The sequence below is a fragment of the Marmota marmota genome, unplaced genomic scaffold, assembly GCF_001458135.2.
Source record: "Marmota marmota marmota unplaced genomic scaffold, marMar, whole genome shotgun sequence".
Classification (NCBI taxonomy): domain Eukaryota; kingdom Metazoa; phylum Chordata; class Mammalia; order Rodentia; family Sciuridae; genus Marmota; species Marmota marmota.
The window spans coordinates 11,539,904-11,550,805 of record NW_025999977.1 but is presented as its reverse complement, the minus strand read 5'-3'; the positions used below and the strand labels follow the sequence as shown (position 1 = coordinate 11,550,805).

Below are 10,902 nucleotides of genomic sequence, written 5' to 3'. Positions count from 1 at the left end.
TGAGCTGATATGAGCTGATGATGGTTGTTGGCGTTTTGCGGGGGGGGTGACAGGGACGACAGAGCTCTCCACAGCAGCCCCCTGCCCCCCACAAAGATAACTACAGCAGAAACAGCACCTCTTCTCCATGAGTACTCCACCCCACTTTTCTTCTCTACACTCTCTGGCCCATATAGCCTGGGACTCCAGTGTTTCCAAAGGCTTCTATCCCCCGCCCAACCCCAGATGAGATTAATTCTCTAACAGACCCCCCCACCACCGAGTGTGTTTTATGCTATTGGGGGGCGGGGATCTGGACCACCAGGATGCCCTGGAAAGATAAGAGCTCAGCATGCTGAGAAGTGAACTGAGGAAAGCCTCAATAGACAGATAGCCCTACAGTTCCTCAAACTCAGGAACCCCGCCCAGATACACAGACCTTCCATGGAACCTCTGGTCAGTTATAACCTGGTACCAAAAGGATAGGGATGGATTTTGGTGTCCCAGCTGAGCACATGGTTGTCACTTGCTCATCAGGGCACTTGTGACTTAGAAAGAGGCAGACGTGTTAAAGGGGGATTTCTACATGCTCAGTACATGTGGGGCCACTCTAGGGGGTTTTATTTGGTTGGAGTTTTTTGGGGTTGTTTGTTCAGGTTGTGGTTTCTCTTCCTCCATTTAAAAAAAAATTGGAGCTGTATTTCAGTTTCCTGTTCATGGAGCGGACAGAAGGAGGGTGTGCCGTGGAGGAGGTGTGTGGGGGGGGGAGACTGAGAGATGGAGCAGGGCCGAGAATATCCGGAACTGGAGAAAAGTGAGAAATGGAGCTTTTTCTTGGCTTCTAAACAGTTGTAATTTCCACGCCACTGCTTAGTTCCTGGGCACCCGGCATCGAGAGTGGGAAAGGGGCATGTGACAAGTTTGCCACAAATCAGGATTTGGCATTTAAATCCACAGGAAGCAAGAAGAATAGAGGGACTGCTTATTTATAGATTTGCAGATGAATTGAACAAGATAACCAAAATGTACTTCTTGTGTCTCTGAAGGAGCAATTCCATTTTCAGACTTGGAAAGTTCCCCATAATTGAGTATCACCTGACCCCAACAGCACACTGCATCCCAAGGTTAAGATCAGCTGCCTGAAAGCAGGGCAGAAGGCTGCTGCTTCTGTGGTAGCTCAAGAATTCTACTTTGAAGGACAGGTTGGTCCCACACTACATTTAACTGGATTCAGTTCATCTGATTATACAGTGCCTTGCTTTCTGGAATATGTAATCATCTCTTTCTGATGACATTTTAAATATCCAACTAGACAAATAATTGCCGCAATAATTGATAGCAGAGTCAAGCTGGAAGATCATTGATTGGCAGAGTCCCCACTGAAACAAATCTTTCTTTCAAACCTTACAGGAATGATGCTTAAATCTAACTTTTGCTGATAAAATGTTCAAAATCTGATTTACTGATAAAGACACTGCAAGAAAACCCGTATTTCAGCCTGTGATTACTTTGTGAGATGTTTGAGAAGAATCAGGTAGCGTGATTTATATTATTTTATTTCCCATGAATAATTTCAAGGATACTGTGGGTAGTTTGGGGAGAATCAATGCAGACAGGAGAGACACACTGCTCCTTAACCCTGTGCTTCCTGAACGATACTGGTCAACAGGGTTCACAGCCTTTTACCCTCTAACAAACATGCGAGAGAAAAGGTCTTGACAGGGGAAACACCAAGAAAAGAAGACACATAAATGATCAGCTTCACTCAGGCCTGTGAGAGCTAGTTTAAATCAATACCTTAAATCAGGACTCAAATGCAGCTGCCCTATGCAGAGAGCCAGGGCCAGGAGGCCTAAGTCCAGGCAAGCCCCAAATGATCTCAGGCAAGTCCCCTGCTACAGCTGCAGTTCCCTCCAACCCAGGTTTATTTCTCCATCCAAGGTAGAACCCGAATCAATTGTTGTCTCCATCTCATGTTTTGATTGTAATATTTAAGTTGGCACACCACGTTCAACAATTCAGACCCTGTGGAATGCTGCAGTGGTCAGAAATAACACAGAGGATGCTCGTCTCCAAGAAACATCAAACGAATGAATTGGTATATTAACAGACATAGATTACAGTAAGGAAAATCTAAAACAGAAGATGTATCAGAATGCTTTGGCTAGCAACAAAGACAGAATTCAGTCAGGGGCTTTGAGCCTTCACCCCAAGCACTAGAGTGCAGATTTCTTTTCATTCTTCTTTCCTATTTTTTTTTCTAGTTCTTTCTTTCTTCCCTTCCTTCTTCCTTTTTCTTTCTTGGTTGCTTCCCCCCCCCCCTTGCAACTGAACCACATTGTAAGCGAGTTGGTCCCCATCGCTTCTGTTGAAAATCAGAAGCTTGTTAGATGTAATGATTATCTGCATCGCGACACTTACCGAGTGTGAGGGGGCTTGTCGAGCTGCTTTAGTCTCATTTAGAGCTCCTCCGTTAATTAGGAAGCCCTCGGATTTTCTGCAAATGCAGGTCACTATCGACAGCTCATGCTTGTGATGCTTCGCCTGTGACAGTTGTTGGGTGGCCCTTCCAGGAGCTGGCAGGGTTGTCCAGACTCTGCCAGTGTCAGAGAATTCAGCCACCACAGGCGCTTCATAGGAAGTTACAAGAAGGTCGGCACAGTCTGTTTCCCCATAGCCAAGGAGCCTAATGGAATCTATGCTCACATTCAGCTAAATATAGCTCAAATTCCAATGCTCCCTTGACCCCCTGTCCTCTCTCCTCCCCCCCCTTTCCTCTCCTTTCCACCTCTCTTTTCTCATCCTTGCTTCCTACAATCTCCCTTCTCTCACCCGGGTTCCCTTCCCTCCCCCGACAATCAGGGTCCTCTCCTATAGAAAATGGACACACTCACCAAAAGGGAAGTCGGTGTGACAGATAAACCAGGCTGCTTCTTATTGAAACAGTAGTGATTGTGGAACAGAAACTGGTCCCCCCACCTTCTCCTTTTTAAAAAATATTTTCCAGTTTTTTTGTACCAGTCAGCAGCTGCACCTAGGGAGGTTGAGATCAAGTCTATACTGCCAGCATGGCTCACATGTTTTGTTTTTTGTTTTCCTTATGGGAAAGGGGACCACGGAGGGACAGAAGAAAGGGGGAAGGTTAACAACTCAGGTAAAGTGCAAATGGGGCTGACGTTGCCCACCCTCATCACCATCCCAATGTAAGACCTCAAAAATTATAGGAATTCTCACTGAGGAATAGCTCATTATGGGATGTAATGGGGGAGGAGGGAGTATGTCCATGACCATGTATGTATGAACTTGTATGCTCTAAATTTCATCAAGGTCAAGACAAAAAGAAATCCTTTGAGGCATTTGCTAAGGATGTGGCCCAAAGAGACCATTGTTTCAATCTAAATAGGAAATTCTAAAAACTGTATGCACATATTCCCGCTGACTCCCCAACCACCACCAACAACAACAACAACAACAAAGCCCAGTCCCCAAAGAGCAAACTAGCCCTTGCAGCCAGAGTTCCAGAGTTGACTTATCTCACCAGGCCAAAGCCTAGTTCCCTAAATAGTATCCCTTTCTTTGAGGTCCTTGTAAACAAACGGGAGTATGGCCTTATAATAGGTAGCTTATGACATGCAATGGGATGGGGTGGGATGGAATGCTATAGACCCCACTCAGAATGCGTTCACACAAAGCCAGAATTTTCTGTGGCACAGAGAGTAGGAAGGGGGAAACAAGGTGTCCCCAGCAAGAGTACTAAGGATGTTGTCAGCCACAGCTGCAGGGGGCCAGTAACCCCAATAGAGCCATGCCTCCAAAGACATCCTGATGCTGTCGGCTTGGCCAACGGCTTCCAGATGGCAGTCCCAGGAGAGCCATCAGTGACTTTAAGCTAACTGGAAAAAAAAAAAAAACAGGATTGTCCGAGCCAAGGCAGATCTCTCGTCATTTAGATCTTGCCTGGGAGGACAAAATCTAAATTTCTAAAACCAGAAAATAACATGAAAAATAGCAAAAACTGATCAATTCATTTAAACAGAATAACCCTCCATCCAACGTCACAAAGCTGCTGACTACTGGGTTCCTAGGAAGCTGTCCCAGCAACCTAGATATGAGAAACAACGCTTGCTATTCTGGGGTGAGAAGTGAAGTTGCCTTTCACTGGGGACTGTCACACATGGTCTATAAATACCAGCAATGCCCCTGTGAACAATGGGCTGAGCTCAACCCAGAGAAGGCAAGTGTTTCCCTTCAGTCAAACAGCTATTACAGGTCCTCCAGGAGCACCCCTTCACCAAGGAGAGGGCTTTGCTGCCCTTGGAAATACATACTGTTACACCTGGGGCTGGGAACAAAGCTTAGTTGGTAGAGTGCTTGCCTCGCATGTACAGGCCCTGGGTTCAATCCCCAGCACCACAAAAAAAAAAAAAAACTGATCCCATTTGCCATGTGAAGAGAAGAAATGAAATTGTTCATTGAGTATCTCCCTCCTCACCTTTCTTCTTCTGCTTCTCTTCTTTCTCAACAAGAAAGGGAGAAGATTTTTTTTTGCATATTTATGGATCTATTTCTATAACTACACAAGGTTCTCTGAGCCCTTCTTCTATCAGCAGGGGAAGAGTAGAGAACTATGACAAGCTCTCTTCCATCCTGAGATGGACTTGACTGAATGGCTGCTGTACACGAGGCATCCTGTGAAGACTAGTAGTGGGCTTCAGGGTCCTTGTTCTATGGGTGGACCATGATCCATTCCCCAAGAATGACTTGTGATTTGTTCTCTCCCCGACACATCAAATTAAAACACCAATCACAGTTCCTCTAGCCCACCTTGTCCCACCTCCAATTTGGCAACAGTGCTTTCTTCTCACACAATAAGGGAGAAGGGGTGGCCCCATTCTAGAGCTCACTTCATGCACATATGTGTAGTTAAGTACGGAAGTGAGAGACTGAAGAAACTATATTTAGACACACAGACACACACACACACACACAGAGTCCTAAGAGAGATAATTTCTAAAGAATATCAAACTAAGATACTAAAAGAAAATGGGTACATTCCAGAGAAGTCTTAACATTGTCCCTTTCCACGAACCCAGTGGCGGATGTGAATCCTTGGGCTTTGAAATAATGCACAGAAATGGTGGTAGCATGATGGATTGGCTGGTAGATTATGATCAGATACATGGAAACATCATCTCACATCAGGATTGACTAAGGTCTTCCTCAAGTTGACCAAAGCATGACAGTGTGACAGAGAAGTAGCCCACAACTTAGAATGACCACTCCCTTCCAAGTTTTGCAGCACCCTGGGACCACTCCTCACATGCAGCTTGAGACTGTGCCTTTTAAACCTGGCCACTGCTCTGCCCATTGCCCACGCCCCTTTTCCTTGCTGACAGAAATGGAATCTGAACAAATTAATACTTAATTTTGAGATGACTATTCTATCAGAATCATAAAGACTCAGGAAGTACCGAGCCAAGGCAAGCACCCCTTCTGGAATGCTCCTGGAAACCTCACTCGGTGTCCAGACATTCAGAGCTCTGTGAACAACAAGCTTCCAGGCCTTCAATTTGTTATATGCCACAAGGCAGGAGGGGAGCGACAGCACGACACCCCTAAGTGCGAAGTTCTAACCTTTTACCCATATAATGATCTACTTAATATAATATTTTGTCTTTAATCAGGGAAAGTGTAAGATAATTTGATATCCCATAAAACTCCCTAACCTATATTTTGCAAGTCAATTAGCCAAGTTCCTCATGCTAATGTCAGCACGGCCCAGGCTGTGCCTCCAGTCAGGCTTTTGGGTGTCCAGCCAGCCTTTGATTCTCACCGTGAGTATAAGAGGAAAACTCTGCAGTGGAAGTGCTGTAGTGGGCAGTTACTTTTTTGTCATCTGCATGGAGATTATCTTCCCATGGGATCCTTCCAGAAGACTATAAATAACAGAATACACTAATCAACGTTAGATACTTTAAAAGGAGCATAGATTGGGATTAAGGAAAAACTATACGATGCCCTAATGATATCCATAATAAAACTCCAAAAGGCATGAAAGAGGAGTCATAGCTGGTCCCCCTTGAGTTAGCCCTACTCTTTGGCAGCCAAACTGGCCTTTAATGAGGGCGTTCAAAGTAACCACACTCACTCCCTTCTTTATGAGCAGTGAATTGTAAAAAGCAAGAGGCTTAATTTTAATGCAATGATACTCCACATCAACTATGCCATCTAAGGAAGCTGCAGAAGGGTGAAGGCTAGAAATTTATGAACCTTTTATGGGAAATCTAGACAAGAATTTGGTCCACATATATGAAGAGGAACACGGTCAGATAGCACAAACACAAAATACAGTTATTTCCAACTCCAGCTATCCGATACTGTCTGCCTTTGGAGGTTGTCTGACTCAATTTCCCCAGCTCTAGGATGGAGTCTCCTGAGTCTCAGAGAGCACCATGAAGAAGAATTAGATGCTAAACTCTCAGATCCTTCTCTTTGCTATTACTTTTAACCTTGGGTTTAAAAACACAATAATAACACTCATGATCCACTTCATTATGCAGGAACATTAAAAATGTCCTGGAAGAGTTTGTCTCATTGGCTATTGTTAAAAGGGTATTTCTTTCCTTCTAGGAACAATAGCAGTGAATCAATTGGGCTGTTTCATCAAAGCCTGTAAAGGATACTTGAGTCGTGATTTTCACTGAACAGTTTCTCCAAGAATTCGACCCTGAAGAGGGGTAAGAAGACCGTCTCTGTTGGGAACCGCCACAGCTCTCCCTGATTCCTCTCCTCTGTCCTTGGCAATCCAGTTACGATTTGACAGCATTTAAAGATGACAGTACTTGAGGTAATAGGACAATGCCATAACAGGATTACAGCAAATGTGAAAGAAAGGACACACGTAGGTACTGTCATTTAGGTAATGTCATCTATGATCAGTTTTTGTTTCATTTTTTTGCTGACACAGAAGTCGGTATCACTTATACACTTCATTGTAAACTCTGTTATGGCTGTAAATAGTTGGCTTCCCCGATGAAAGGGAACACTTACAACACTGCAGGGGGAGTCATTGGAACTTTCTAGCTTCAGTTGATGTGAAAATAATAACAAAAAAGATCTCAAACCAATAGTCAAAGATTCAGAAATAGCCCAAAGTCACTACCTGCCTCCAAAATGAATTTATCTTCAAAGAAAGAAAAAAAAAATGCTGTTGGTCACAAACAATAGGTTGGCCAAGAGATTTCTGAAGGATCTCTCAGACCCCAACAAAACTGCTGGTGTGGAGAGTCTGGGGAAGGTAACTGGAGACATGGGTGTACCTGCCAGTCACTCCCACCATCTTTCATCCCATTTCCTTTATTTCATTTTGCCCACAACACATCCAAATCCATATAGTACAAGCCCTTTGGAACCCTCTTCTAGTTTACATTCTAATTAACTTCTTTCTACCCCTGAAAGATGTCTCCCCCAAAGCCACCTAGTCTTCCAGAAGCCAACACTCCCTGCTGTGAACACATGCTGGCTGCTTCACACTGAAAGGGCAGGGCGTCATGCTACATGCAAGTGACCAACCAAACAAAAGCTCATGTGACCAATACCTGTGTCTCAAGAGAAAATTCAGCTAGAAGTGTGAAACTACCACAAAGGAGGCCAAAGAGAAGTTCTGACATTTTCAATGCCAACAGAGTCAAGTTCTCCTCTAGAACATTCTGGGTCACTAGGTTCTCTGTTTTCCTCATTCACTGGCTTATCTCCTAAGCCCCAGGCCCTTTTACCTTTCTAACTGCTTGTTTACTACTTCCTTTAGCAACCCTTCTTTTAACCCATCCAAGAAAGACCACTCAAATTCAAGCTAGTCTATCTAATAACCCTCAAAGCAAGAGGGTGCTGTTCAAAGGAGTTCACCAGCCTATGAATTTTGATACCTGCCTTGTTTCATCATCACATATCATCCAAAGGACAAGAGCCATCATGAAGAACTATCCTGACCCTGAACAATTCTCCAGCATGGATGGACTGGAGAAGAGGGACAGGGAGCCAAAGGGGAGCCCAATATGCTCATTCCTACCCACTTCCCCTTCCCAGCAGGGGCAAAGTGAGAACTTTCCCAGATTTCCACATTTTCTATATTAGTAACTCTCTCTACATTACTAACACACTAGTCTCCCACAATGGAGGCTCCATCCCACTTGGGAAAGGAAACCCTGCAGTCAACCAGCTCTACTGTCTAGAGTCAATAGGGGCGTTCTGGATATCAGCATGGGGGACAGCAGAGAGGATTTCAACCCCCACCTCAGTTCATGTCTCCTGGAGTGCAGCCTTTGTCCTCTGCTCAAAGCATTCAACAGCCTCTGGTGAGCTCCAGGATATGGACCAACTCCTCAAGCCACCATTCCAGAGCTCCAGAATCCCACCTCCAAATTTCTATTCCAGTCTTAGCTCCCTCTTCCCATCCGTGAAAATATTCCGCTCAAGTGAAAATCTCTTCCATCTTGGTTTCCTTTCTGGCTTTTCTTCTTCATCTCTCACTTCCTTCCAGGCCTTGCTAAAGTTCTACCTGGACACCTTTAGCAAGAAGAATCAACCTCTCCTTCTCTCAGCTCATGGAGTGCTCGGTCTGTGTACCACTCCCTATCACAAACCTAGGCCTCCCATAGCTCACCACTGCCTCTGCCTCTGGTTAATTCCATGTCTTCCCAATGTGCTTCCTAAAAGCAAGGACTCTGTCTTCTACTTGTTCTGCTTGTTATTTAAAAGTGCCCACATAGCATGTGACAGAGGATATTCAGATATTCAAGGAATGCAACAAATTGGCCTTAAATAACTGATTTACCTTCTTAAAAGGGAAGTTGCTTTTCCAAATATCATTTCTGGTCAAAATGGTAATTTGAAACTTCTCAGCACCCACAAACAGTTCCCTTCTGATATCTGCTTGAACTCCCAGATAAAAAAAAAGGCAAGTGGCGGTAACACGTTATGCTACCCAAAGATTAGTATTAATACCCACCCTCCTTAAACAGCCGCCCCACACCCTGGAGAAGAGCAAACATGAAGTTCTTGAGCCAGCCAAACCATGTTCTAGGTTGATCAGGTCTGACTGTCAGTTACCAAAAAATAACATCTTCTTTATGTGAAACCCATCTTTCTGGTAGTACAACTCTATAGCTGTATTTCAGCCATGGTCATCTGTAAAGAAGTTATATTCAAAGTGAGCACATCCTTGAATGCAAAAGCTAAATTTGAAAAATGCATGTTTAATACTTTTTTAAATCCATTACCATTAAAAAAAAAAAAAAAGACTTCATTTTAATGCCAAAAAAGGAGCAAACATGGACATTCTTGGTCCCCTCTAGCTACTGGGTGTGGACAAAGGGAAGCCCTAGCAAAAACTAAGATAGCCACTAATTTAACAATTATATAAAATGTTACATAATGAAAATTCTCCAGGATGGGCTGACTGTCCATATTGAAGCATCCTGGACATATTCCATTTTGAGAGATAAGACATGGAACAAGGATTGTGGCCAGGCAGAACCAAGTACTTCATGCACAGAGGTTTTTCATGTCAAGGACACAAATCTACAGAGTCCTTTGCACCCAGCCAGGGACAAAAAAGGTACTTCACCCAAGTTTGCAGAATAATGAAATGAAAGAATGAAATAAAAAATGAAAGAAGTCCAGATATCACTTTTATGCTGTCTACTGCATGGGAGACACTTTGGAGAGGAAGATGTTTTTTTTTTTTTAAAAAAAATGTCACTTTACAGGAATTGAATAGACAGTTACACAGTTGGGACTCCACCCAAGGAGAAAGGGTATCTGAGTCTCACAGTCCCTCTTCTTTCTATTTTCTGAAGCTCACTGGATTTCTATGACATAAATCCCTCCTCGCCTCTTTCTCTCACACATTCACAAGCGCACACACCTTCCTCACACACATGCAATCTCTGCTCACGATGGACTGCGCCCCCCATGGCCTCTGTCATTCTCCCATGGGGTTACCAACTTCTGTGAGGTCTCCTCGTAGAACCCCAAGGGCATTCTCATCTCCCTGAAATGTACCTGGGTGCCTCCTCAGAGATGGCTGGAGTCTTGAGAAGAGCAGAACAGTTAAAGGTCACAGAGAGAAAGGCAGTTTTCCATGCTGGTCCAATTCAAGTAGTGGTGCTAGATTTTGCTTTTTAAAAAATTTTATTTTACTTTTATTGAGGTATACTTTACATATAATAAGTCATTCTTTGTAAGCGTAAAGTCTGGTAAATTTTACTCTACAGTCATGTGACCTTCACAAAAATCAAGATGTAGAAAATTTCTATCACTGTAAAGTTTCCTCATCCCTCTTTGCTGGGGATTCCCACGCCCCAGCCCAAGCCCTATCCCCTTATAAACACTCAAGTTTCTCCTGGCACTATAGTTTGGAGTCTTCTAGAATTTCATATAAATGGAATCATATGGGGTGTCGCCTTTCATATTTAACTTCTTTCATTGGGCAGAATAATTCTGAGACTCATCCATGTTTAGAGTACATTCCTACTTCATTCTTTTATTGTTGACATGTATCCCCTTGTACAGCTGTTTATTCATTCACCAGCTGATTGACATTGAGTTGTTACCACTTTTTGACTATGCAATGAACAATGCTACAATGAATATTATGCATATGTGTTTACAGGTGAGTACGTCTTCATTTCTCTTTGGTGGGTAAATACCTAAGGCATTTTGAACACAGAAAAGCTATTGAGTTTGAGTCTGGAGCCCCCATTTTGTCACCCTCTGCCTGCCCCGCATCCACGCCATTCCCCAGGGAATTCAACTCCAAGGCCTGTGTTTCAATCATCTGTCTGGCTCAACAACCAAATGTCACCTTATTCCAAGCAGAAACCTCCCCATTACATTAATAAAATGATGAGAAGAGACCCCAAA

The 10,902-nt window shown here is 43.7% G+C and overlaps 1 protein-coding gene across 21 annotated transcripts in view; it reads right to left on the bottom strand.

Moving 5' to 3' along the window:
• The window catches only part of Bcl11a (BAF chromatin remodeling complex subunit BCL11A), a 96,724-nt gene that overhangs the window by 28,014 nt on the left and 57,808 nt on the right, over window positions 1-10,902 (bottom strand). The window contains exon 1 of one of the 21 annotated variants that reach the window (XM_048804299.1): window positions 2,401-2,707. The exons of the other annotated variants lie outside the window; for them this stretch is intronic. The gene's annotated coding sequence lies outside the window, so the exon portion shown is untranslated. Of the gene's footprint in view, window positions 1-2,400; window positions 2,708-10,902 lie in introns of those variants that run through there. 21 annotated transcript variants of the gene reach the window in all.